General features: G+C 43.0%; 3 pseudogenes; all 3 read right to left on the reverse strand.

The window, feature by feature from the left end:
- Positions 1-1157: 1157 nt before the first annotated feature.
- LOC131313252 (tyrosine decarboxylase-like) lies at positions 1158-3096 on the reverse strand (annotated as a pseudogene).
- A 6274-nt stretch (positions 3097-9370) lies between these two features.
- Positions 9371-11487, reverse strand: LOC131313899 (tyrosine decarboxylase-like; annotated as a pseudogene).
- Positions 11488-11529: 42 nt separating this feature from the next.
- Positions 11530-13458, reverse strand: LOC131313900 (uncharacterized; annotated as a pseudogene).
- Positions 13459-27423: the final 13965 nt, after the last annotated feature.

The raw sequence follows: 27423 nt of genomic DNA on the forward strand, positions 1-27423 counted from the left end.
AAGTAGAGATTATTAAGGCAATTAGAGTGCAATGAAATCAAGGTTTCAAGAGGATTTCGTGCAATCAACAGCTTGATATGGAAAGGGAATCACGAAATCATGGATTTTCGTGGAAGGAAACGTTTTCCAGAAATGGTGCTCGAGCAACTCAAGTAAAGGCATTAAACGGTGCTCGAGCAACCTGCCTTCTTTCCTGCAGTCTACTTATATGCGACTTGTTGGCATTTTCTTGGTACCGAATATATTATTGCTGCACTTCTCTGGCTTCAACACTGAGACAATACCGAAAGGAGAGTGTAGCTTATTTCTTGGAGTAACCGATGGTCTATTGATCATCAACCTTTCCGAATAACTCCAAGGGTTGGTTTGAACCATTGTTTCGACTACTTGAAACATTCTTCCGGTGGATTCTGGAAGTATATCAAAGGACTTGTGGATTCAAGGCGTGCGGCAATCAACCACTTGGTGTGGTGTACGTGGATTCGACAAATCGATCTTTGGTCAGTCGGTGAGGATTAACAATTGTTTAAGTAAGATCGTTTTTGTAATTGCACAATAATTACTTTTAGTGGTTCGATTTCCTCCCGTGGTTTTTACCCTTTTTAAGATGTTTTCCACGTATATCTTGTGTTTAGTATTGTTCAACGTTTATCATTTTCTGTTTCTCGATTTGGTTCTTTTATTAATTGGTGGGTTAATTAATAGAAGAGATAGAAACACAGCAAATCTATAAACTCTAGGCGAACTAGGATTTTTCACCCATTATAAATAAAAAGATATAGATAATTTAAAACACGGCATGAATGCCGAAAATAGACCAACAAACACGGACGGAGGTAGTATTACTTCAGTAGTTTATTTTTCAGACCCTAAAATCTATTGGACCATCTAGTCCCAAACTTCCAAATCATTGGGCTTGTTCAATAAAAATTTAACAGTGAATGGAAATCGCAATCGCATGATATCTTCCTATTGGTTTGCCAATAATATCTCAAAATCATCAATATAGTAAAGCATAGTCGACTATTACATCTATCGTGTACAAATCATCGTATGGAAAATATAGAAGCCATTCAAACTCATCTCCATAGTAACTAAAGAAATACTATTACAATTAAATAAAAAAAAACATGTCGGGCGAAAGAGATGACAAGAGGCAATACCACAATTATATTATTACTACAAGAACATCAACACCATATACAACTATCCAAGGGAGAGGAGAAGGAGGCTTAAACTCTAACTTAGATGAAGCACTCAATCACTTGGATTGTTGAAAGTTTGATCCTATTGGTGGGATCATTAATTTTTATTCAATCGCAATTTATAACATAATAATAGCATTGTTTATTTTTTTTCATGGTGTCAAATGACCCCACACTTTTGTGTGTGGACTCTTTGATACTCTCCACCTCCAACCCCTATAGTACTTATCGATATCTATCCCAAAATAGAACACAAAAAGCAAGTTACATCATCTTATTTGTTATAAATTATTGGGCAAAAAATGAACCCTGACTAGGATTTAGTTAACATGGCATGTGTGCAGTCTTGGACCACATCCCATGCCATATCAACATGTCGATAGCCTGTAAGAGTTGAACCAATAGCAAATCGAATCATGTACACCCCTCCAACCACATCATGAGTCATATAGACTCGGCCCGTCCCATTGACGGATGCCAACAAATCGCGGTTGAATTCATTAACAACCTTCATGTCACATGACTTCAAACGATCACCAACCACCAATGGTGAAACCCTAAAACACACCATAGCAAATTTCCTTGGAACAACAACCTCAAACCTACTGTCCATTTCAACTAGCCCTTCGAAATGCTTCGCCATGTCGACGTGGCTTCGGATCAAATTTTGGAGGTTGACCACTCCGTAGCTGCGGAGCACGAGCCAGAGCTTCATTGCTCTGAATCTCCGGCTCAATAGTATCTGCCAGTCTTTGTAATCCACTACTTGGTTCAATTCAGTAGCTTTATTTCTTAGGCACTCGGCATTTGTTGACAGGGCTTTAATAGGGGCATATGGGTCTTTAACCCATAGGCAACAACAATCCAAATTCGTAAAGAACCACTTATGTGCATTAAGGCTAAAAGAGTTTGCACCTTCAATCCCGTCAATAAAGTGTCGGAACTCGGGACAAATACATGCGCTTCCTGCTTGCGCAGCGTTGATGTGGACCCATACTCCATAACGTTTCGCCACGTTAGAAAGAGGGCCCACCGGATCAACAGCAGTTGACGAAGTAGTACTGACAGTTGCACATAAAAAAAGTGGTATTAGCCCAATTGCCAAATCCGACAGCATTGCTGATTCCAACGAGTCTAGAGACAATCCAAACGCGTCATCTTTAGTTGTTGGGATGGCCCGGAAATTTTCCGGGCTGATTCCAGCAATTCGGGCTGCCTTTTGGAACGCAAAATGGGTTTGGTCCGACCCATAAACGACAAGCTTCACGATGCTCCCTCTCCCAAATCGGTTCAAAACTTGATCTCTCGCGGCTGCTAGAGTACACAAAATGGCCTCACAAGTGGTCCCTTGTAAGACACCCCCACCCCCACCCGAAAAGAGGAATGATGTAGGAAGTTGAAGCATTTTTCCAAACCAAACCAATCCATGACTATGGATTCTAGTTCGGTTGCGGCGGGCGATGACACCCAGTTGAACCCGACCACATTAAACCCGGTACTAACCATTTCTCCCAAAAAACCTGCTATGCTTGCGGTTGCTGGGAAGTGGGCAAAGTAGTTTGGGCTTTGCCAGTGGGTTATACCCGGCATGATATGGCTTTGCACATCTTGTATGATTGTTTCGATGGGTTCCGGGTTGAGAGGAGCCGAATCAAGCAAACGGGACGAGAGATAGCCCGGTTCAACTTGGCTTCGGACTGGGTATTTTTCGATGTTTTTATAGTAATCAGCCAGGAAATCTATGATCAAGTGGCCTTGCCTCCTGAATTCCTCTGGGTCAAGTGGGTTCAACATGTGGGTTGAACCGTTTTTAAGGTCATGGCTAGCTTCGTGACTGCCCATTGCAATAAACTAAAGTTGGTTTATGTTGAAGTATGGTGTTTTCTTTTGGGTGTTGTACGTCATAGATCTTTACCATTTCTATATATATATATATATATATATATATATATATATATAGAGAGAGAGAGAGAGAGAGAGAGAGAGAGAGAGAGAGAGAGAAATTGTAATCCATGAGCTGTAAGTTGGAATGGTCCCAATAATTTATTTCCACAAACACAATGGGAAGAAAATTTGATACATGCCTAGCTAGTCCCAGCACCTGAGTTTTAGGCCTCCAGAATTTTGGGACGAGTTGAGAGTTTTTGGGGTAAAGCTCAGAAATAGCTAGTCCCAACGCCTAGCTAGTAACTCCTCACGCATAGATAGATAGTCCCAGCGCCTATATGCCTAGTTAGGAGTTTTCGATTTAAAGCTCTGTCCCAAAAGGTGCTGGAGCTTTATGCCTTGTTTCGATGATGTTTTGAAAATTTTTGAGTTTGATTTCTGGGTAATGAGTGGAGAGAGAGAATAAGGTAATGATTGGAGATAAGGGTAACGAGTGAAGAGAGATAGAAAGAGAAATGAGAATAATGATTGAAGAGGAGAGAAAAATGAAAGTAATAATTGAAAATATGGATAATGAATGTTTTTTAAGTTGATTTTTTTTTTTTCAAAATGGCATCCAAACAAAGTTAGGCTTCCAGGATTTGTAAATTTTAAGGGCCTATTTATTTTGGCCCCGTTTTCAAGGTTCGAACTTCAATAGTTTTAACAAAAATATTTCTTCTTTATTTCAGTCATTTCTCTTGACTTTTCATGCATTTTTATTATTTTGCCAATTCTTCTTTAACTTTTTGTGTACATGTTCATTTTTAGTAAAATTTATATTTTTAGAATCAATTTCTGACCCATATTATTTCGAACAAAATACTCTTGGTTATGTAAATTGGCTATGTGAACTGAGCTATGAGAACTAGCTATGTTGCCAATTCTCATAGTCAGTTCTATGAGAACTGCCAGTTCTTTATGCTATGTGAACATGCTATGAAAACTGGGTTATGTAAATTGAAAAATACACAGTTCAAATAGCCTCACCATACACTAAAATATACAGTTCTCATAGAAAAAACGTAGTTCTTTTCAGAAAATATACAATTTCATGGATAATACACAGTTCTTATAGAAAATACACAATTTTCATAGACAGTTTTTATGAATAATACATAATTCTCATAGAAAATACACACACGAACAAAAATTGAACAAAAACAAAAAAAAGTAATCAAAATCAAATATAGTTATAAATATTCAAATATAGTTCAAATAAGTAGGCGATTCAAGAAACAATTTTGAATCTTTCGACCGTCAAAAACCACTCGAGATGGGCCTGGAAATCATCTATTCCTAAATGGCTAAATTCCATGGCACATTTTAAGACTCAGTACCGATAACTAAACAGACTGACTAAGATCGGAATCGAACTCTAAGTCACCATTGTCGTCGACGATGATGGTGGTACGACGCGGCTGGGTTTGAGCGGCGCAAGTTTGCGATTGGCGCCGTTGCGATTGTTGACGAAATCCTAAAAATCGATCTCAAAATACTCTCTCTTCTTGGGAGAAATGCTAATCAGCAGAAAAAGTTGAAGAAGCTTGAGGGAAAGAGTGAAGAAATACTAATGTATTTGACTTTAGATTTTGTAGTGGCTCCAGAAATTGGGGCTTGGACCGCTCACCAAGCCACAGTGCACCAAGCGATACTAAGGAGATCCCCGCCCTCGGTCTACATACAGCCCTGGGACCCTCGGGTGTTCCCTCGGAAGGTCGCTTGGTGGGAGGAGTCCGGCGGAGCTTTGTCGCTGTCTAAGGATACGGAGTGTACCCGACCCCGACATCCCTAGGCCGCTTGAAGGAAGACGGTTATGACAGGAGGGCCCCAGACGGTTACGCTAGGAGGATAATCAATGGAGGCTGACCTGGCCATGTGCTCCGTAACCGCCTTATCCCATTCATCACATATGACGCCACCTGAGGCGGTTACCCGAACGTACCCTCCACGTGCTAGCTTGGAAGCCAAGCAAACCAAGGTCTATAAATACAAAGGGACTCTAACCTAGAGAGGTATGCTATTCTACCTTAACCCTAGACCTATACACTTCTCCCTACATCTAACTTGATTGTCGGATGGTCACTGGGCTCCCAAAGCCCTAGTGACTTGTTGCAAGTTAGGCGGCGGGCGCGCGGAGTGGCGGAGGAAGAAACCGGAACCGACCCACGGTCAAGATCCCGATAAATCGAACCCCTACAAATTTGTTTCAAATTTGCAGGACTGCAGTTGCAAAAAAATGAACTATCACTGTCCAGTAAGATATTTTTCAAGCCTTTCCTCTTTCTACTCGGCAAGATCTCCTCCTTTGAGTGGTCGAGAAGGAGGAGAAGAGACGGCGGTGGTTGCAACATTTTCGGAGAGGAGATGGCGGCGGTGGTTGGAGCTGCTTGGTGGAGGGAGAGAGAGAGGCTAGGGGTGTGTCGGGGTGGCAGTGGAGAGACAGAGGGGATGGAGTTCAATTTGTACGTGGAGACGGTGGAGTGAATTTTTGTGGGCAAAAAAGACATTAAGCAACATAACCAAGCCTATTTAGGTTTGGTAAAAATATATGGGGTTGGATGAAACCAAACCTAAAAAAGAGGACCGGCCTCTAATTTCTATTCATTATAAAAGTTAAAAAAAACAATATATATAATTTGACTTGTAATGACCAGAGTTTTTCTAAAAATAAAAATTCAAACCTGGAAATTTTTAATAATTAATAATATATTATTAGACTCTTTTGATAATTTAACTTGATTAAAGCAAAACCTTAATCACATATTAACTGATGTTGACTATTCTAATTCAATTTGGACTTAACCTTTTTTTTTTTTTCCCAAGACTAATTAACTCCAGTCTAAAATTTACCTAACCTAACTTGTCTAATACCAACTAGAGTTTAGTTGCTAGTATTAGAGTAAGTTTAATGCTTGGGCCATTTTACCTTTAGCAATTAATGGCCATGAATAGTGTCATTGGGCCAAAAAATGGCAATGTTGATGCATGCAATGGTGCATGACAGTATTCTCTCTCTTTCTCTGTGTGTGTGTGTGTCAAGAGGATGAATGACAGTATTTTTGTTTTCGATTTCTATGGGAACTGGTTATGTTCATGCCTCAAATTAGGGGAAAGATTACTGCTCATGTTTTCTTCTCGACAACGCTATGGAAAATTCAGAAAAAAATAGTGCACAATTTTTCAGTAAAATCGAGAACAAGAGTACAATGTGATTGAGTGAAATCCGGGGAAGCAGAATTTGTTTAGGCAATAACATCTATCCCTTCTCTCTAGTTTCTCTCTCTAAAAGTTTCTACAGCAACAGATCTAGGGTTTCCCCTTTGTGGGGGTCCCTTCTTATCTCTCTTTCTGAATAATGAGCACATTTTTTGATTTTATCTGCTTCTATCGGCTTGGAGATTTTTTTCTTTTAGATCTCTCTCTTGGACGTTCGTGTAGGCGGCAGTGGTGGTTGTTGCCTTTTTCTTGGTGGATCTGGTTGAGGTTTCGTTGGTGGGGCGTGTTAAAGGTGGTTTGGCTTGGCTGGTGTTGGTGGTTTAGGGTTGTTGTGAGGGCTAATTTGGGGGGGGGGGGTGTGTGTGTGTGTGTGTGTGTGTTGTGTGTGTGGGGGGCTGGCGGTGGGGACTATGGTTCTGGTGGTTGGAGGTGGGGGGTCCGATTGGCTTGGGTGGAAAAGGGGCCGTTGGGTTGGGTTGGGTTGGGTTAGGTTTGGGGGGGGGGGGGGGGGGGGGGGGGGGTTGGGTTTTGGGGGGGCGGGGGGGGGGGGGGGGGGGGGGGGGCGGGGGTTGGGGGGTTTTGGTGGCTCGGTGGTGGTGGGTTGTTTTCAGTGGGTTTTCTCTAGTTTTTCAGCTCCTGGGTCGTCGCCGGTAGCATTGCTAGATGCTTTCGGTTTTTGGGCCTAAGGGCATAGACGATCTGGGCATGGCTCCTGCTGGTTTTACATTGTTGGGTGTTTTCGGTTTTTTGCCTAATGGCTAAGGTGGAGTCGAGCGTCTGATTTCCGGGACTATCCCTTTTGACGTCTCCGTCGGTTCTTAGTTGTTGTTGTTTGGATCCGCGATCCAGCCTAAACTTAATGGAGGATTCTCTTACAGGTTTTGTTGGTGCGTAGTTTCTTCCGGCGACGTTGTTTCGCAATGGTGGGTGGACGGCAAGGTGGGGTGGAGCGGTGTTTGGGGCTGTTTTTTTTAGGCGGGCTTTCTTTTTTTTTTTTTTTTGAAGAGGGGGCTTTCTTGATGTTAATCCAAGTGGTTTGTGCAAGTTGTATCGCTTTGTGTATGGCTCTTAGGGTAGTCAACGGCATAGGATCAGCAGGCGGATTGAGTGTCGATTGGGATACGTTTTGTTCGTTTTGATGCCTAGTCTTCCTATCCTTTTAATCTCTGTAATGTTACTTCTTGTAATTTTACTGTGATTAATAAAACTTTATTTGCCTTCCAAAAAAAGAAAAAAGAAATTCGGGGAACCGGACTGCGACGTAGCTTTTATACGGAAAACTATTCGGTGTGGGCTTTTGCCCAGCAAATCTTCCAAACAAGACAAAATGACGACCCTATCCTCCAACTCAAACTACAAGGGTGATTCTATGAGGGGTAATTTTTTATTTTTATCATGTGGCTTAGCAAGGCAGCATTGACTCTTTTTATACAAGTGTATTAATGTACAACACATTCTTTATTTTATCCGCCGGTATCGCTATTTGTACCTCGATGTAAAATAATGATAAGCCATTGAATGAAGTAACTGAACCAATATCTCTGATCGAACATTTTGTGATTCCTTACGGTTCAAATTTATAAGGTTCTTTTCGACACTTCTAATTATACTACTTCTAATCAAGACATTTTTTTTTCAATGTTCTACAGTGTTTTATGTTTTCTTTTAAAACAGGTTTCACGGTGTTCAGCCAGGCAAAACTTTCATTCCATTGTATGTGTATTTAATTAGCTGTGCATAGCACGGGTTCACTGCTAGTAGGAATGAAGCAAAACTACCAACGTCAAGACGCAAGCACAAATTGGGTAGGTTCTATCAACACATAACAAACCGAGGTGCAGTCAGGTTGAGTCCCAATGGAAGAGCAGGTAGTAGAGGGTCCAATAAGGACACCTAACTCAAACCAAAAGAAGCGCAGATGAAATCTTCAAATCTATTCCAAGGAGTTGTAACCCAATAGCCAATGCCAGGTTACAAATCACAAAGCCCAATTCACAAATTAAGCCCCAATTCAATAAAATTCTAGTTTAATTTTGTTTAATTGAAAGAAATCAAAAAGCCTCAATTCAATTAAACGAAATACAAATTCCTAATTTGTAAAATGCTAAACATGCATGCATAGATATTGTTGTGGATCGGCAAACCACACACACAAATTAAATCAAACAGAGAGAGAGAGAGAGAGAGAGAGAGAGAATTTTACATGATTTCCCAAAATCGAGTACATTCACGGAGGCAGCAGATTCACTATATGTAGGGAGGGTTACAACCACTCAACCTCATTAATTTCTAACCCCCCTTGTACAACAACAAAACAATCGATTTATATATAACCGGGAAAAGACTTTGGCACACCCCATTACGAATTTTTGTAGCTCCTTATACAAACTTTTGTAGCTCTTTTTATGAGTTTTTGTGGCTTGTTTTATTTTAGAGTGTACGGTACACACTTTACTAATTTTGTGACTTACTTTACGAATTTTTGCGGTTCAAAATAGAAATTGGTTACGGTACACCTAAAACTAGAGGTGTTTACCCTATCCTAGTCCCATATAGGCATGAGATGAGGAGCTTTCCAATGGTTAGAACCTAAGGCCTCCAAACCAAGGCCATCATCATCGAAGTACCTGGAGCTTGGAGCTGCACCATATGCTCTGTTGTTATCTCTGAAGATGCAATAAACAAGTGCCGGGCCCCAATTAAAGATGAAACAAATGCCTCGTATGGACTAATCCCAATAGAGTTGATAGGACATGCGACATTTCGAACCAAAAATCTTGGGAAGGAGGAAACCCCTAAGTCACAAGTCTTGACCACCATACTAACCCCAAGAGATTGGTTCACTTAGGTTGTTTTGTATACAATGTTCATTGCGAATGGGACTCTTGTGGTTATTTAGTTTCTAACCATTATCAGACCATTCTTTTGGTTAATTGGTTGTTGGAATTCATTAAGTTTGTACAAATTTTCGCGTACATTAAAAAAATGCTCATCTTGCCGTTAAAAACTCAATAGGGCCCAATTCAATAACCAATCAGGAAGTCTCAGATACGAGAACCTCCCAGCCCGAACCTTGCCAATGATGTTTATGCACTTCCAACTGTTTGACAAACAAAATCAATTGACAATTAAAAAAAAAAAACGACAATATGATAAGATCTGAAAAGAAAGCATGGCCATATTACAATACTGATAGATGGGGGAGTTAGCTTGTATCCACCCTCCAACCCCAAGTACAGTAGAGTACGTATTGATATCTATCTGTTTGAGCCAGATTTGGGACATGGCCGTATTACAATACTGATAGATGGGGGAGTTAGCTTGTATCCACCGGAGCCACCCTCCAACCCCAAGTACAGTAGTACATATTGATATCTATCTGTTTGAACCAGATTTGGGACACTATCCCAAAAGTAATCATAGAAAGCAAACTTTTTTTATACGTATAGAAAGCAAGTTATATCGTCTTTTTCTATAAACTAGTGGGCCAAAAACGAACCCTGACTAGGATTTAGTTAACATGACATGTGTGCAGTCTTGAACCACTTCCCATGCCATATCAACATGTTGATAGTCCGTAAGTGTCGCACCGACAGCAAATCGAATCATGTACACCCCTCCAACCACATCGTGAGTCATGTAGACTCGGCCCGAACCATTGACGGACGCCAACAAGTTGCGGTTAACTTCATTAACAATCTTCTCGTCGGTTAACTTCATTAACAATCTTCTCGTCACCCGACTTCAGACGATCACCAATGGCCGTGGGTGAAATCCTAAAACACACCATAGCAAAGTTCCTAGGAACAACCACCTCAACCTCTTGTCCATTCCGACAAGCCCTTCGAAATACTTCGCCATATCGACATGGCTTCGGATCAAATTTTGAAGGTTGACCACTCCGTAGCTGCGGAGCACAAGCCAGAGCTTCATTGCTCTGAATCTCCGGCTCAATTGTATCTGCCAGTCTTTGTAATCCACTACTTGGTTCGACTCGGTAGCTTTATTTCTTAGGCACTCGGCGTTTGTTGACAGGGCTTTAATAAGGGCATTTGGGTCTTTAACCCATAGGCAACAACAATCCAAATTCGTAAAGAACCACTTATGTGCATTAAGGCTAAAAGAGTTTGCACATTCAATCCCGTCAATAAAGTGTCGGAACTCGGGGCAAATACACGCGCTTTCTGCGTAAGCCGCGTCAACGTGAACCCATACACCGTAATGTTTCGCCACGTTAGAAAGAGGTGTTGGAAAAATGGAATTTTAACCAAAGAGAATTTGGTGGGACCCACACCGCGCGAGGTGGGCCCAAGTGGGTTTTAGATACTCCTTGCCAAGGAGTTTAAACCAGTGAAAGAATGAACAAATTCCATTGAGAGATGAATGAGAAATTGTCTCTCAAAGTGGGTTTCGGACTAACAACAATACACGGTTGAATGGTCAAAGCTGGGTTGATTACCCAGAGTTATTACCCATGATTGCGTATTCAATTTCAGAAATCATAACTGTATCAGTTTTATTTCATAGTTGAATTGCAAAATCAATTTTCCTATTGATTGAGAGGCTCCTCCATCATTGCAGCATTATGGCAGAGGCTCCTCCTTCATAAAAGAAGACCTCTTCCTTTGGTTTCAACACATCGAAAATCCAAAGCTTTTCGGCTTCTGCAATATCGTTCTTCCTTTGAGAGAGATAATGCAAACACAAGTTGGTTCGACCGGCAGTCTACGGCGGTGCTCCGGCAGCTGAGTGGTAACCGAGTCAACCTTGGGAGACGAACACCGACACAACCTCCAGCACCGGTGAGGCGGCGAATTTGTCTTAAGGTCACCGTTGTACAAAACGGGTCTCGGTTTGGAATTGCCAATACTCTTTTTTTTTATTTTACAGTTTATGTTTACATTTCATATTCTGTAATTTTGCAATTCATGTTCATGTTGTAATTTTCAAAAATTAGTAAAATCGTTTATTGTTTTCCGCACTATTTTCCTACAAGATGATCCACCGGATCGACAGCAGTTGACGAAGTAGTCCCAACAGTCGCACATAGAAAAAGTGGTATTAGTCCAACTGCCAAATCCGACACAATTGCCGATTCCAACGAGTCTGGAGACAATCCAAACGCGTCATCTTTCATTGTTGGGATGGCCCAAAAAATTTTCAGGTTGATTCCAACAATTCAGGCTGCCTTCTGCAGAGTGAAATGGGTTTGATCTGACCCATAAACGACAAGTTTCACGATGCTCCCTCTCCCGACTTGATTTAAAACTTGATCTCTCGCGGCTATTAGAGTACACAAAATGGCGTTAGCTCTACCGGTTTATGCAATGTCATGTTTTAAATTACCGAAAGGTTTGTGTCATCAAATTGAAGCAGCCATGGCACGGTTTTGGTGGGGTCAGAAGAATGATGTATGAAAGATTCATTGGTTGAAATGGAGTCGTCTGTGTAAACCGAAGTTTAAGGGAGGATTGGGCTTCCGAGACCTCACTTCTTATAACCTGGCACTTCTAGCAAAATAGGGGTGGAGACTTATGATGTCACCAAATTGCTTAATGGCCAGGGTTCTTAAAAGCAAGTATTTCAAAGATAGATCTTTTATGGAAGCAGAGCTGGGTTCTAACCCATCTTGGATGATTGTGCTAAAGTGTGGGATGAAACGGCGGTAGAATGATGCCAATCCATGAAAACTCCATGTGTCAAACAAAGTCTTTGGTTGAGGCAATTGTCTAATTGCCTCAACCTTAGACTCGTCAACAGCAATACCATCCTTCGAAACCACATACCCCAGAAATAAGACCGAATCAGACATGAACACACATTTTTTTAAAGCTCCAAACAACTTCTCTTTTCGAAGGACTTCGAGAACCTCTTGTTGGTGCTGCACATGCAAGTCTGGGGTGGCACTATAAATAAGTATATCATCAAAATAAACCACAACAGACTTACCAATAAATGGTCGTAGCTCTTGGTTCATCACACGCATGAAGGTGCTGGGTGCGTTTGATAAACCAAAGGGCATAACAAGCCACTCGTACAAGCCTTTTCAAGTTTTGAAAGCAGTCTTCCACTCATCCCCCGGCCTAATCCGAATTTGATGGTATCCACTCTTCAAATCCAGCTTTGTGAAAATCTTGGCCCCCGATAATTTATCCAACAAATCATCCAATCGTGGGATTGGAAAGTGGTATTTCACGGTGATCTTGTTGATGGCCCTGCTATCCACACACATTCTCCATGACCCATCCTTCTTTGGAATTAGCAAGCAAGGAACTGCACAAGGGCTAAGACTTTCTCGAATGAACCCCTTGGACAACAACTTCTCGACTTATTTGCGCAACTTCTCATGCTCCTTCGGGCTCATACGGTAGTGAGCTCGGTTGGGCAAACTCAAATTGGGCACCAAATCAATCTGGTGCTGGATATCCTGTAGTGGTGGCAGCCCTTCAAGTAGCTCTTCAGGAAACAACTTCCCAAACTCTGTTAACAAAGGTTTCTGAACCGCAGGCACTTTTTCCTCAGATTGGTCCTGCACGATATCCTTCCCAATCAGCACAAACATAAACCCCGAATCAGCAAACTCCTCTTCCAACTGCGCCCTCGCTAACAAGTTGGTACTTTCCCCTGCTGGTGGTTTAGGAGCCAATTCCTTTAACGGTAACAAAATAATCTTTATACCCCCAAACTTCAGGCTATACGTGTTTGCTCCACCGTCGTGCGATACTTTTCGATCATACTGCCAAGGTCGCCCCAATAAGAGGTGGCAGGCATCCATGGCCACAACATCACACCATACTTGATCTTTATATTTAGTACCAACTGAAAATGATACTAAACAACGCTTTGAAACTTTTACCTCATTACCCTTCTTCAGCCAACTCAATCTGTAGGGATTTGGATGCGCCTCTGTCTGTAAATTCAATTTCTGCACGACTTCTTCAGACACCACGTTCTCACAACTGCCCGAATCGATCACAAAGCGACAAACCTTTCCTTCAACCGTGCAAGTGAACTGAAAGATGTTGTTGCACAACCATGACTCGCCCTCAGCCTCCCGTGGAGCATAGCACACCCGTCGAAGCACTAACAAAGGGCCTACGTCTCCCATGACCTCTTCTTCCCTTAATGGCTCATCGTTGTCATCATATGCAACCTTCTACTCATACTTGCCAAATGTCTCCTCCTGAAACTCATCTGTCTCTATGAACAAGGCCTTGCCTTGATGGTCTGATTTTCTGCATTCAGAAGCACGATGTCCTGGCTCTCCACACTTATAGCATTTAAAGCCAGAAGTCGTAACTTTGTTCGCTGCCTGCACTGCGGGTTAAGGGACTACTATGCGAACCGATGGCGCAGCCCCCGCAGGCGCTCGACCAACACTACCCCAGTTGGCACCTGTCGGTCTCCTATTGAACCGTCTTTCTAATACCAATGCCCGCTGATGGGCATCTGATACAGAGCTCAAATCATACATATTTAACTCATCTTGAAACTGTTGACGTAAACCACTTGTAGGTGGACAAATTCAAGTAGTGCTCTGAACAGCACTGGAATGCAACGGCTTCACGTGCCTCTTGACCGGAACCCTAGTTTGTCAATGAAACCCTTATCCTGCAAAACAGACAAGGAGTGAGTGCACCTTTGCCTCTCGTGGCAAAGGCCCTCCGATGCCTTTGTTAGTATTTCGTACTAAAGAAACCCTAATTATCAGTAAGTGAATATCGAATAATACAATGTATTGCGTACCTTTTACCTCTAGGTTTACCTCATATTTATAGATTTATGGATGCTTGCTGCCCAAGTATCCATATTGCCCTAGGTTTCCTACCGAGTATAGGAAAACTAGGATCTCTTGGATTCTCGTTCCCTTATAAGTTTATTTCCTTAATCCTTGTAGGACTCTTTCCATAACAAGCCGAACATCCCATACTCGTTGGGTATCTTTCTTAGATCCTATATTCTTGGGTTCTCATCCCTTAACGGAATACCAGTGATTCTGGACCCTTCTAGAATGTTCCCTCTAATAGGACTTCTCTCTTTGTTCGGCCATCTCATGGCCGAACAGACGGCCTGGACCAGTTACTTCACATGTAACTGGTCCTAAGGAAGCAATTTGGACCATTTCCTTTCTAAGGAGCTCTCCTCCTGTTCGGCTCTCTCTTGCCGAACAAGTGTCTTGAACAGTGGCATCTCATGTCATTTTCCTTGTATTTGGTCCAATAACGTCTCGTGTTATTGCACCGAGAATCGTACAATCTCTCTGAATCGTACAACCTCTCTGGACCATTGACTTCTCATGTCACTGGTCCATAGCGCGTTGACCTCTTCTTTTGACCGTGCTCGGGCTCGTTTTGGACCTGTTCGGAAATACCTCCCTACAATTGATCCCCAGCCTTACTCGTTTATATTTTACTCAGATGACGAGTAAAGCTCTTTTCTCCGGCAAGTTCATTTTGTTCCTGCACCCTATTTCATATATTGGTGCAATGTTTCATCATTTTGCCAAGGCGAAAACATCTTTTCGTGTGGCCGTCACAGGCTTTTTAGCCCTAATCTTTACACGTGTCGATCATTGTATTGTTTTACATTAAATGCAGACAGACGTGTTTTGGGGAACGGAACGCTCAAACGGCGTCTGGGGTGACGTTTCACGTACGCCACCCACTTTTAGGGTATTTTTGGGTTTTTGTCCCATTTTCAAAACCCCAACCTTTCTCTTAGACTCCCTCTACAGAAAAAGAAGTTTCAAGCTTTTACCCGCCATTGAAGCTCTGTTCATCATTTCAAGGCCTCCTCCTTTCTGCTCTTAGGGATTCCATCGACTAATTTCGTAAGCCACCATTCTTCTTCTTACTGCTCCATTTCTTCTGGTGGATTGTTTACAATCTCTTTAGGGTTTCATCGTCCCTTTTCTCTATACTTTTCAAAGTATCAAAATCGTTTCTGATCTATGGGGAGATTTCGGAGGCACTGTAATACTCCTCAAACCATGGCTAGTTTCAGATCTCGATTTGGGATTCCTGACAACGTAGCTACTGTTTTGGCTCCTGAGGATGCCATTCGTGAAAGTTTCGATTTCGACACTCTTCACATTCCAGTGGTAGCCGTCATTGAGGGTGGGGTTAGGTTTCCCTTAGCTCCTCTGCTCCGCCAAGTCTTAACATATGATAGGCTTTCCCCAATGCAGGTTTCTGCTAATTTCTTTCGAGTAGTTATGGGCATAAATGCCCTAAATCAAATGTTAGGGACTTCTTTAGGTTTATACGATATTTACCATTTATATAGTATCTCCAGAACCGGGGATGCCCTTACATATTATTTAAAAAGTAGGGATTCTAGAAAGAAGCTAGTCCTGGAACTCCCTGACTCTGCTCGAGGGGATGACGACGACTTTCTGATCGTTACGGGCAACTTCGAACCCAGAAATGAGGACGGCCAAGTGATTGGTTTCCATGCCCCTCACATATTCGGGAGCCCACGTTAGTGCTCTCCCCTTAATTCATATGTTTTGTTCTTTTTCATAGGAAAAGCTTTTTCGTGCTTCTAATTATTTGTGCTCTGCTATGTTTCAGCATCAAACATTAACCGAGGTTATAATATCATAACCCCTCAAGTGCACGTAGCAGATATCAGACGAGCACTTGCTTTCAACGGTGAAGGGACATACCTTGCTGGCCGAGCAAGAGCGGCTCAGGTACTTCTCAGCTACAAAGCCTCGTACGGTGGGTTTATTGATCGGCGAACCCGTGCAGCCGACAATCCCGTTATTGCTGGTCCTTCAAGACCAGTCCCCGAACAAGAAGAAAGGCGTTCTCGGACACCTCCAATCTCCGACGAACCGATCCCTTTTGCTGAGGAGGCTTCCACTTCCACATCCAGCTCTTCTTCCAGTGGTTTCACCCCCTCACCTCCGGAGATGAACCGGCCAATTGACTTAGGCAGCCTTCTCACCATTCCTGGTCGAGGTCGTGGCATTGGTCGGGGTCAGGGTGGTCAAGGTCGTGGTTGTCGCCCCCAGACTCAAACCGATGCTCCCCCAGGATTTTCTCCAGAGGAAATTGAAGCCCTCCACAGAGAAAAACGTCAACGGGTGGAAGAATCTCAAGAAAGACCCCCACCATCCTCTTCATCTCCTGCTCCAATCTGGGCTCCTCCTTTCTCGCACGGGAACCGAGCTATTACTGCTCGGGACAGTGTTGAGTCAGACGGTACTGCCCTTGCCCTGTCCCAAGCCTTTCTGCTGCCAGGAGACATGCAGAAGGAGGTGGCAAGCTCGCCCGACAACCTTCTAAGCTCATTCATGTCTCACAATGCCAAGGTAACATTTCGCTTTGTAAACCATAGCGTACCATAGCGTTTGGTATCCATGATTAACTGTTTTGAACGTTCCAGGTGATGCAAAAAATGGTGGCCATGGCTCAAAAGCTTAGCCAGTCCGAGCCCCAATGTGTCAAGCTTATCAGTGAGAATACCAAATTGCAACGTACCATTATTAGGCTTGAGAGAGAAAGAAACCAGGCCCTGGGGGTAGCAGATGGCTTAAAGGGACAACTGAAAGGGGCTGAGGACAGCTTGAATCAAACTTTTAAAGAACTCGAGGCGAGCCAAACTGAAGCCAAAGCTGCTTTTGAAAAAGGATTCAATGAAGGAATCAAAGTAGCTACGGAAAGCTACACGAACCAGATGCCTGGGATTCAAGACCAAGTTTGGGTGGCCTCCTGGACAGCTTGTCTTGCAAAAGCTGAGATTCCTGAATCATCGCCTCTCTGGACCAACATTGAACTGCCAAGTGCTGCTAGTCAAGAAGAAGACATCATAGTGGAGGGAGATGAAGAGCAAGAAGTGCACACATCTGAGCTTCCTATTGATGATATTGAACCTGGTAATGATATGACCAAACCTGGCCAAAAGGAAGTCAATGGTGGTCAACCTGGAGATAATAATGCCACGGAGGACTCGACTGTACCAGCAGCTCCTACAACTGCTCCTTCAACTGTCCAAGACCTCACTGAAGATGAATGAGTTTAGTTTTCTTTTTCTGTTTGGCATCTGTTTTGAATTGTTCCCTTCAAGATACCAGTTTCAAATGTTTGGGTTTTATCATGGGTGTTTGAAACGTTTACGTATTTCGTACTTTGAAGCATGTATGAAGCCAAGTATCTTAAGTTTCTCGTACTTGTGCATGTTTCAAGTATTTCGTACTTGTCTAAGTTTCTCGTACTTTATGCACGTGTTCATATGCATCTCAAGCATTTAAATTCCATACAAATATTTTGATACTTGTATTCGTTAAGTTTCACGTACTTAGAACATCACACAAGTGTTTCGTACTTGCGTTTAAGTTTCACGTACTTATACTTGTGTTTAAGTTTCACGTACTTAAATCAATGAAAATCATACAAGTGTTTCATACTTGTGTTTAAGCGTCACGTACTTAAATGTATACCCTATACCCTGCTCCCCAATACGAACGAGGGAAACTAATCTCGTAGTTCGTATTTAAAACAAATACCAAGAACACAACAGTTATACTAAAAAAGTAACTTCATTCAAAATCTATAACACTCAAGAGGGTGTTATTCGTACCCCTTGCAACTAGAATAACAAAACTAGAACACAAGAGAGTTTTATTCGTAACTCTCACACAATCACGATGTGCATAAAGAAAAATTTATTCATATAAAAAACTTTCTCAGATTATGGACATTCCAAAGTCTTGGCACTGGGTTCCCATCCAAGTCTACCAATCGATAAGCCCCAATGCCCACGATTTCTGTAACTCGATATGGGCCTTCCCAATTTGCCCCTAACTTTCCCTCATTAGCCACTTTAGTATTGCCGAGCACTTTTCGTAGCACAAGGTCTCCAACACCAAACTCTCGTGGGTGTACATTCTTGTTGTAACTTTTGATGAGCTGCTCTTGGTATGAGGCCAAGTGCACCAGGGCCCGCTCTCGTCGTTCCTCGGCAAGGTCTAATTCAATCTCCAAGGCTTTATCATTTCCTCCACTTTCAACCAAAGTGGTCCTGTTGGTCGGCAGACCTATTTCCAATGGAATAACAACCTCTGTTCCATATGTTAATGAATAGGGGGTCTCTCTCGTAGACCTCCTAGGCGTTGTTCGGTATGCCCAAAGTACCAATGGCAATTCATCAGGCCATTTCCCCTTTGCTTTATCCAACCGCTTCTTAATTCCATCAAGAATTGTTTTGTTAGAAGCTTCTGCCTGTCCATTACTTTGAGGGTAGGCCGGAGTTGAGTAGTAATTTCTTATCCCATACTGGGCACAGAAAGTTTTGAACTTCTTCTGAAACTGGGATCCATTGTCTGTAATCAATGAGTATGGGACCCCAAAACGAGTAATGATGCTCTTCCACACGAACCTTTCTATCATAGGTTCAGTGATCTTGGCCAATGGTTCTGCCTCAATCCACTTAGTGAAATAGTCTGTTGCAACTAGCAGAAATTTTCGATTCCCAGTTGCTTTGTGCAATGGACCCACTATGTCCATTCCCCATTGAGCAAACGGCCAAGGACTCGTCAGAGGCACCAGATCCTCAGCTGGTGTTCGAATCATTGGTGAAAACTTCTGACACTTCTCACAAATTTTAACGTATACCTTGGCGTCTTCTTGCATGTACGGCCACCAATATCCTTGGGTGATTGCTCGGTGGGCGATGGACCGGCCCCCTGCATGGCTTCCACAAGTTCCCTCATGAATTTCGTGGAGGAACTTTTGCACCATCTCAGGATGCACACAAAGCAAGTAGGGTCCTGTAAAAGACTTCCTATACAATTTTCCCTCTGGGGATAACCAGAACTGAGTAGATTTGGTCCTTATTTTATGAGCCTCCTTTTTGTCCAAAGGGAGTGTTTCATCTCGTAAAAACTCCACTATTGGGTCCATCCAACTTGGTCCTTGGTTCACGTCCAAGACCATCTCCACGCTTCTCCCAATGCTTGGCTCAGTCAGATACTCCACGGCTATCTTTCTTTTAAACTCAGATGGTACAGCTGCGGCTAACCATGCCAATGAATCTGCATGAGCATTCTTTCCAGAACTTATCTGCTCAATATACACCCTTTCGAAGGTATCGAGCAGGTCTCTGGTCGCTTGTACATAGGCTACCATCTTCTCGCTCCGAGTTTCATATTGTCCGGACTGTTGATGGACTACGAGTTGTGAATCAGAATACACCCTAACACGTTCAGCTTTTAGGGTCTTTGCACTTCTCAAACCAGCTAAGAGTGCCTCGTACTCTGCCACGTTATTTGATGCATTGAACCCTAACCGAACAGATAGTTCCAACATTGATCCTTCAGGGGGTAAAAGCACAACCCCGATTCCTGATCCAGTGTTACAGGCTGATCCATCAACGAACAGCTTCCATTCCAGGGGATCTTGTTCGGCTGATTCCTGTTTCTTCGTTACAGGTGTCTTTACTTCACACTCCTTTCTCGTAGGAGGCAAAGGGCTACTGTGGGTGAGAATTCTGCCACAAAATCAGCCAACACTTGGCCTTTGATTGCTGTGCGCGGCTGATAATCAATGTCGTATTGGCTCAACTCAACAGACCAAGTTGAGATCCTTCCCGAGAAGTCTGCTTTTCGTAGCAGTGATTTTAATGGGAACTCTGTGTAAACCACAACTTTATGGCTCTGGAAATAATGCGGCAATTTTTTGGTTGCTGTCCTTAGGGCTAGGACTAACTTTTCGAGGGGTAGATATCTTGTTTCTGCATCTAACAATGTTTTGCTCACATAATAAACAGGAATTTGCTCGGATCCCTTGTTTCTCAAGAGGACTGCACTCACAGCATGCTCATAAACAGCTAAGTATAAAACTAGGGACTCACCCGGCTCTGGAGTCGAAAGAAGGGGAGGAGAGGCCAAATATCCCTTCAGATCCTGGAAGGCCTGTTCACATTCTGCTCCCCATTTGAACCCTTCCCTTTTCTTTAACAGCTGAAAGAAAGGTCTGCACTTGTCACTTGACCGGCTAATAAATCGATTAAGAGCTGCTGCCATCCCAGTCAACCGTTGGACTTCTTTCGTTGTTCGAGAACTCTACAGATTCTGTAAGGCCTTTATTTGGTCGGGATTCGCCTCTATCCCCCTTAGAGTTACAAGATGGCCCAAAAACTTTCCAGAACCGACTCCAAACGCACACTTCGAGGCGTTGAGTTTCAACTTGTATTTCCTCAAAATCTCAAAAGCCTTTCTCAAATCTGGAATATGGCCTTGCCCAGCTTTACTTTTCACCACCATGTCATTTATGTAAACCTCCATAGTTTTGCCGAGCAATTTTCTGAACATGATGGTTGCCAATCTCTGATATGTTGCCCTTGCATTCTTCAATCCAAAGGGCATGACATTGTAGCAGTACAACCCTCGTGGTGTAATAAAAGAGGTCTTCTCCTGATCTGGCCCAAACATGGCAATTTGATGATATCCTCGATATGCAACGAGAAAACTCATTCGTTCGTACCCTGCAGTGGCATCAACGAGTTGGTCTATCCTTGGAAGTGGAAAGCTATCCTTTGGCCAGGCTTTGTTTAGGTCTGTGAAGTCTACGCAGACTCGCCACTTTCCATTCTTTTTCTTCACTACAACAGTGTTGGATAACCATTCTGGGTAGTAGACTTCACGTATCGCTTTGGCCTCCAACAAACGATTGACTTCCTCGATAACTGCATCCACATGCTGCATGGCTGCCCTCCGTTTTTTTCTGAACGATTGGCTTATGCTCAGGATCAACGTTTAAATGGTGGCAAATTACGTCTGCACTTACCCCAGGCATTTCTTCTGGTGTCCAGGCAAACACGTCGACATAAGTTTTTAAGAAACTTTTCAATTCAGTCTCTTCCTCTTCTGGCAGTGATTCCCCAATCAGAAAATACCTATCTGGATCAGTCTCGTTGATCAGTGTTTTCTTCAAATCCTCAACTACCCTCTCGGTTGGGTCTTTTCCAATATCCTCAATGGTCGGCAGATCCGAAATTTCCGCAGTATTAATATGGTGGGCATTATGGACTCTCTTTATGATGGATACCAAACATTGTTGAGCTACCTTTTGGTTACCTTTGATGTGCTCAATCCCATTAGGCCCTGGGAACTTTACCATCTGATGGAAAGTTGAAGAGACTACCCTCATCTTGTGCAACCATGTTCTCCCTATAATCACGTTATAGGAAGAAGGTGCATCCACAACTAGGAAGTCGGTTCGTAGCACCACTGTCCTAGCCCGAACAGGCAGAGTTACCTTGCCTAATGGCCAAACTGCTCCTGCTCCAAATCCGACCAAAGAAGTTACTGATTGTACCAAATCTTCTTGAGTGAGCCCCAGTTTCTTGAATGCATCGAAGTATAGCATTTCGGTGCAACTCCCTGAATCCACCAGGATTCTTTCCATATCATATTCCCCAACTCGTAGGGTTATGACCAAAGCATCATTGTGAGGTACCTGGACTCCTCCCAGATCTTCATCCGTAAAAACTATGCCTTCGTTGCCTGCCCCTTCGTTGCGCCCTCTTTTCTTCCCCAACTGCATTACATGTTGGTCATGTTTCACTTGTCTCTGAAGCAATCTCACCTCATTTCTCATATAAGGTTCGGCTAATCCATGTATCATATGGATTATCCCTTTTGGATTTTGTTCGTAATCCAACTCCATTGCTTTGTCTTTATCCTTGGGATCTTCTTGGATAAATTCTTTGAGATAACCTCGCGAAACCAAATCATCAAGATGCCTTTTAAACATCTCACAGTCCTCAGTCATATGGCCCCAATCCTTATGGTAACTGGAGTGCTGATTCGTAGCACGTTTTGCATTTTTATTCCCACCAAGAGTTGGGGGCCATTTGAAATAGGATTGATTCTTTAATCGATAAAGAATCCTATAGATGGGCTCTTTCCAAACCGTGTTTATTGAAAAGAATGACTTGGGATCCGGGGCTTGTTTATCCTTGTACTGCTCTTTCTTCGCCTGCCCATAATCTTTTCTTTCACGATAAGTTTTGGGCTCTGGCTTGTTTGCTTTCTTTATAGGCCCCTTTACTTGCTTGGTGGCCAGCTTACCATCCTCCCGTAGAATGTCATCCTCGTTCCTGGCGTGCTGCTCAATTCGCTCCATCAGTTTTGCCAATGTCTGCACGGGACTCATGTTTAGGGACTTACGCAGTTCCCCCCGAACAGGTAAGCCTGTCTTGAACGTGGCTATTGCGTATTCTTCGCTACAACCTTCAATCTCGTTGAAGGTTTCCCAGTACTTCTTTGCATATGTCCTGATCGGCTCGTCCTCGCCTTGCTTCATAAAGGAAAGGCTCTCAAAAGTTTTCGGAGCTTTCCTGCTCGTCAAAAACTGTGCAGTGAATTTCTCGGCCAACTGCACCCATGTTCGGATGGAGCGTGAGCCCAATCTGTGAAACCAAGACAAAGCAACCTTCCCTAAACTCGACGGGAACATCTTGCACATGATTGCATCATCTCCTTCATGCATAAACATTGCCTGCTGGTAATGCTGTATATGTGCCACAGGATCAGCATCTGTCTCGTAGAGGATGAACGTTCCGTGTTTTACTCTGGTCGACAACCTAGCCTCCTGTAACTTTTTTGCAAAAGGGGAGGATGCTATATTCTGAAGTGCTTTCCGTGCTGCTTCCCGTGCAGTCATGGTTTCATCCTCTGGTCCTTTCTTGGATTTAGTTCTTTCCCAGTCGGAATCAGGTCTCTCGTACCTGTCCCTATGATGTTTCCTACTCCCTTCCTCCTCAGGGGTAGAGCTTCGACCTCTGCTTCTACTCTTTCTCGGAGAAACCCTCCTTCGCTCGGGTGTTCGGGTCTTGCTCCTTCCCTTTCGTGGGGAAGCTTTATGTCGCCTTGGGGTCGGACTTCTGCTTCTGCTCCTTCTTCCTCGTGAAGGAGCCTTTTTGTATTGTACCAAAGCATATTCACTGCCTCTTGAATTTGTTCGAGATAGTCCGGAATCTTTCGGATGTTCCCTGATCCTCTCTAGTTCTCTGATCTCATATTCTCGTTTTGTGATCAAACTAGCATACTCCTCGATCTCTTGCCTCTTTTTGTCAAGAACGTCTTCGCTACGGTACACACTCCTGGAGTGTGCAATCGATTCGTCCCCTCAATGGGATTTAGTCCTTCTCGTGGATTTCGATGCCGTCTCTCCATCTCTATTTTTGGAGTTGCCGTGGATGGCAAGGGGGCGGCCCTTACTCGTGGTCCTCTTGTGTCCTCCCTCGGGCTTTCTCGGAGCCCCGGGTGGAGATTTATCCCCTCCTCCAACTAACACATCCTTTGGGTCGTGTGGTGTTGCTGGATCTACTTCCACCATGGTCGTATTTCAAAGGGAACTCTTTCATTTCCCACAGACGGCGCCAATTGTAGGTGGACAAATTCAAGTAGTGCTCTGAACAGCACTGGAATGCAACGACTTCACGTGCCTCTTGACCGGAACCCTAGTTTGTCAATGAAACCCTTATCCTGCAAAACAGACAAGGAGTGAGTGCATCTTTGCCTCTCGTGGCAAAGGCCCTCCGATGCCTTTGTTAGTATTTCGTACTAAAAAAACCCTAATTATCAGTAAGTGAATATCGAATAATACAATGTATTGCGTACCTTTTACCTCTAGGTTTACCTCATATTTATAGATTTATGGATGCTTGCTGCCCAAGTATCCATATTGCCCTAGGTTTCCTACCGAGTATAGGAAAACTAGGATCTCTTGGATTCTCGTTCCCTTATAAGTTTATTTCCTTAATCCTTGTAGGACTCTTTCCATAACAAGCCGAACATCCCATACTCGTTGGGTATCTTTCTTAGATCCTATATTCTTGGGTTCTCATCCCTTAACGGAATACCAGTGATTCTGGACCCTTCTAGAATGTTCCCTCTAATAGGACTTCTCTCTTTGTTCGGCCATCTCATGGCCGAACAGACGGCCTGGACCAGTTACTTCACATGTAACTGGTCCTAAGGAAGCAATTTGGACCATTTCCTTTCTAAGGAGCTCTCCTCCTATTCGGCTCTCTCTTGCCGAACAAGTGTCTTGAACAGTGGCATCTCATGTCATTTTTCTTGTATTTGGTCCAATAACGTCTCGTGTTATTGCACCGAGAATCGTACAACCTCGGACCATTGACTTCTCATGTCACTGGTCCATAGCGCGTTGACCTCTTCTTTTGACCGTGCTCGGGCTCGTTTTGGACCTGTTTGGAAATACCTTCCTACACCACCAACATACCTTGAAATCTGCTGCTCCTGAGACTCTGCAAGATCATTCCTGGCCACGAGTTGGTACTACTCATGGGTATAATCGTCGACTGATCATGTGTTCTGTCGAAGACTCTATAAGTGCTGGTACATCACACAGGTATAGTTATGGGGTAGAAACTCAACGCGCATCTTCTTCTTCAATTTTTCCCAAGCAGTAATCTTGGTTTTTCCCTGCCGATGCCTACTGAGTTTGGATTGTTGCCACCATGTGGAAGCCCTCCCTCTGAACCTGGTCGCTACAAGAGGGACCTTCCTTTCCTCAGGAACCTCTTTGAAATCCAAGATTTCGTCGATAGCATTGTACCAGTCTAGAAACTCCTCTGGTGACAGATTTCCCTGGAACTCCGGCAGTTCAATCTTTAAACTGTTTTCCCAGTGACGCGAGTCGCGGGTGTGAGCCACGACCTCCCTATCCTGCCCCCGCTCATGGCGGTAGCCACCAAAAGGGTTGGAATCTTCATCATCTGTAAAACCTTCCTCTGTCGGAGGGTTAGATCTCACTTAACGATGGCAAGGTTGGTTTGTAACTTCTAAAGCCTCTAGGCGTTGGACAACACCTCCAAGCATGGCTTTGATGTCAGCAAACCTTTCCTCCATTTGAGCATCTCGAGCAACCTCATCTCGTTCATAGACTTCTTCAACATAAGTTGTTCGACCCCCTCGTCCTCCTTAACCTTCGGTACGTCTTACGGCCATAGTCAAGATTGAAACTTGGGCTCTGATACCAACTGATGCAGCGCAGCCTCCTTTTACGAAACTGTTTGCAAAAAAATACACGAACAATGTTTGAGCCAGAAGTACTCCCTCTTTGAAAAAATGAATTTGAGATAAATCTCGATTTTTATTAATTCAATATCAAAAGCTGTCGTGCCCTAAGGCTCACAATGAATTTGAATAGGGTGATAGAAACCCTAACAACTTAGGAAACAATTAAGGCTGAGAATCAGTCCCTAATTGTAGAAAATACGAAATTTACCAAAAAGGGAAAATCCTACATTGACTGGAAAATCAAATACTAGGAAGAAATCCAGGGTTGCCAAAACAAGAGGCAACTAAGACAGATTTTCTATCAAAAATTATTAGCAATCTAAATATTACTATAAACGGCAAAATAGGCCTTTCGGAAGGCTAGACAGCATCGAACGGCCAAAAAGCATCATTGGTCATCTTCCAAAGAAATATGAGTATTGATCAGTGGGCCGTTTTGCTTCAACCCTACGGCCCACGGGTCATTCTGCCATTGTCACCCCGCCTCCAGTTTGGTTTGGGCAGTGCTCGGTCCAGTCACTCGAGGAACGTGGATGCGACCCACTCTACATCAGATTTGTAGATGTAAGCAAGGTTTTCGGCCTTTAGACAACCAACTTTATTTTACTTTATGCGGTGGAAATAAAAAGGCTAAATTAAATGGGGAATTAACTAGGAAAAAAGACAGGCTAGGTCTAGGAGATCCTAACACCCACAACTCAAGTCAAATCACTCTTCTCATCCTATTACTCGGTTTGAGATACTCAATTAAGGTCCTCAACCCGGAAGATACATGGTTCGATTATCAAGCTAGCTCTAGAATTCATTTGGCAAACTCCTCGAGCAACAGAGCTCCAAGCATCATGTGTGGCAAGTAGGCTTGCTCTTGCCTACACATGATCCAGGAGGTTAACACCTTAGCAATTTGACAAACAAACCCAAACTACACATCAATTTTTGAACCAAAGATTCAAACTTTATGATGAGAAAAGCAAATTTAACTCAAGCCATGAGGTGCTAATCACCCTATGACCAAACCTTGAAAAAACTACCCACCCATATCTAGAGAGATAAAAGCAAGCAAAAAAATCTAGCTAATATATTGAATCAACAAAACTTGAAATAAACTAGAGATTATGATAGATCGGAAGCGTAGCTACAACTTTAATGAAGGTGAAAATAGCAAAACAAAATTACTTAAGGCAGAAAATTAAAGTTTAAGTGCTGAAAAAATGAAGAACACCAAGAACAATTCAAAAAGTAATTCAAATCCTATTCTAGATCTAGAAAATGCAATAAAATCTACTTCTTTGGATTTGGTGACGTCACACCATTTATACAAGCCCCATATGCATACAAAATATTTCCAAAGATGCCTTGAAAATCCTCGCCGAAGGCCTTAGGTACCGATACCTCACCTGAGGTGGTACCAATACCGAGATCATTATCTGTTGTCGCTAACCCATTCGGTACCGATACCTTACCTACCTTGGTACCGGTACCGAACCACTTGAGCTACTCCCTGGACCATTTCGGTACCAATACCTTATATGCCTTAGTACCGATACCGAACCACTTAACTGCAACACTTGTTCTTTTGGTTCTTGCTTCAGCTTTTCATCTCGTAGGGGTCACCTCCAGGTCTTTAATTCTTTGTTCTTGGGTCCCGATTACTTCGTTCTTGAACATCTTTGAGTCCTTGAATGTCTTTGATACGCTTTAGGCTTTAAAGTCCTTTATTCAATGATTTTCCTACAAAACAGAACTAACATACCCTACGTGCAAAAATAAGTAAAAGCAACTAAATTAACGACATAATTAAAATAAACTAGAGACTTAGCACACCCTATTTGGCAATATCGGGTGCTTATCAGCCATTTAATAGAAACTTACCTTGCCACATATGAATGTGTTTTGTTCAGATGGGTTAGTCTAACTGATTGCAATCCATTAGTGTGATGTGGAATAATGCATTTTTGAGTTGGAAAAGCTGGACGTTCAGTGAGTCAAACACCGTTACCGTCCATTACGAATTGC

This window comes from Rhododendron vialii, chromosome 13a, assembly GCF_030253575.1.
Source record: "Rhododendron vialii isolate Sample 1 chromosome 13a, ASM3025357v1".
Classification (NCBI taxonomy): Eukaryota; Viridiplantae; Streptophyta; class Magnoliopsida; order Ericales; family Ericaceae; genus Rhododendron; species Rhododendron vialii.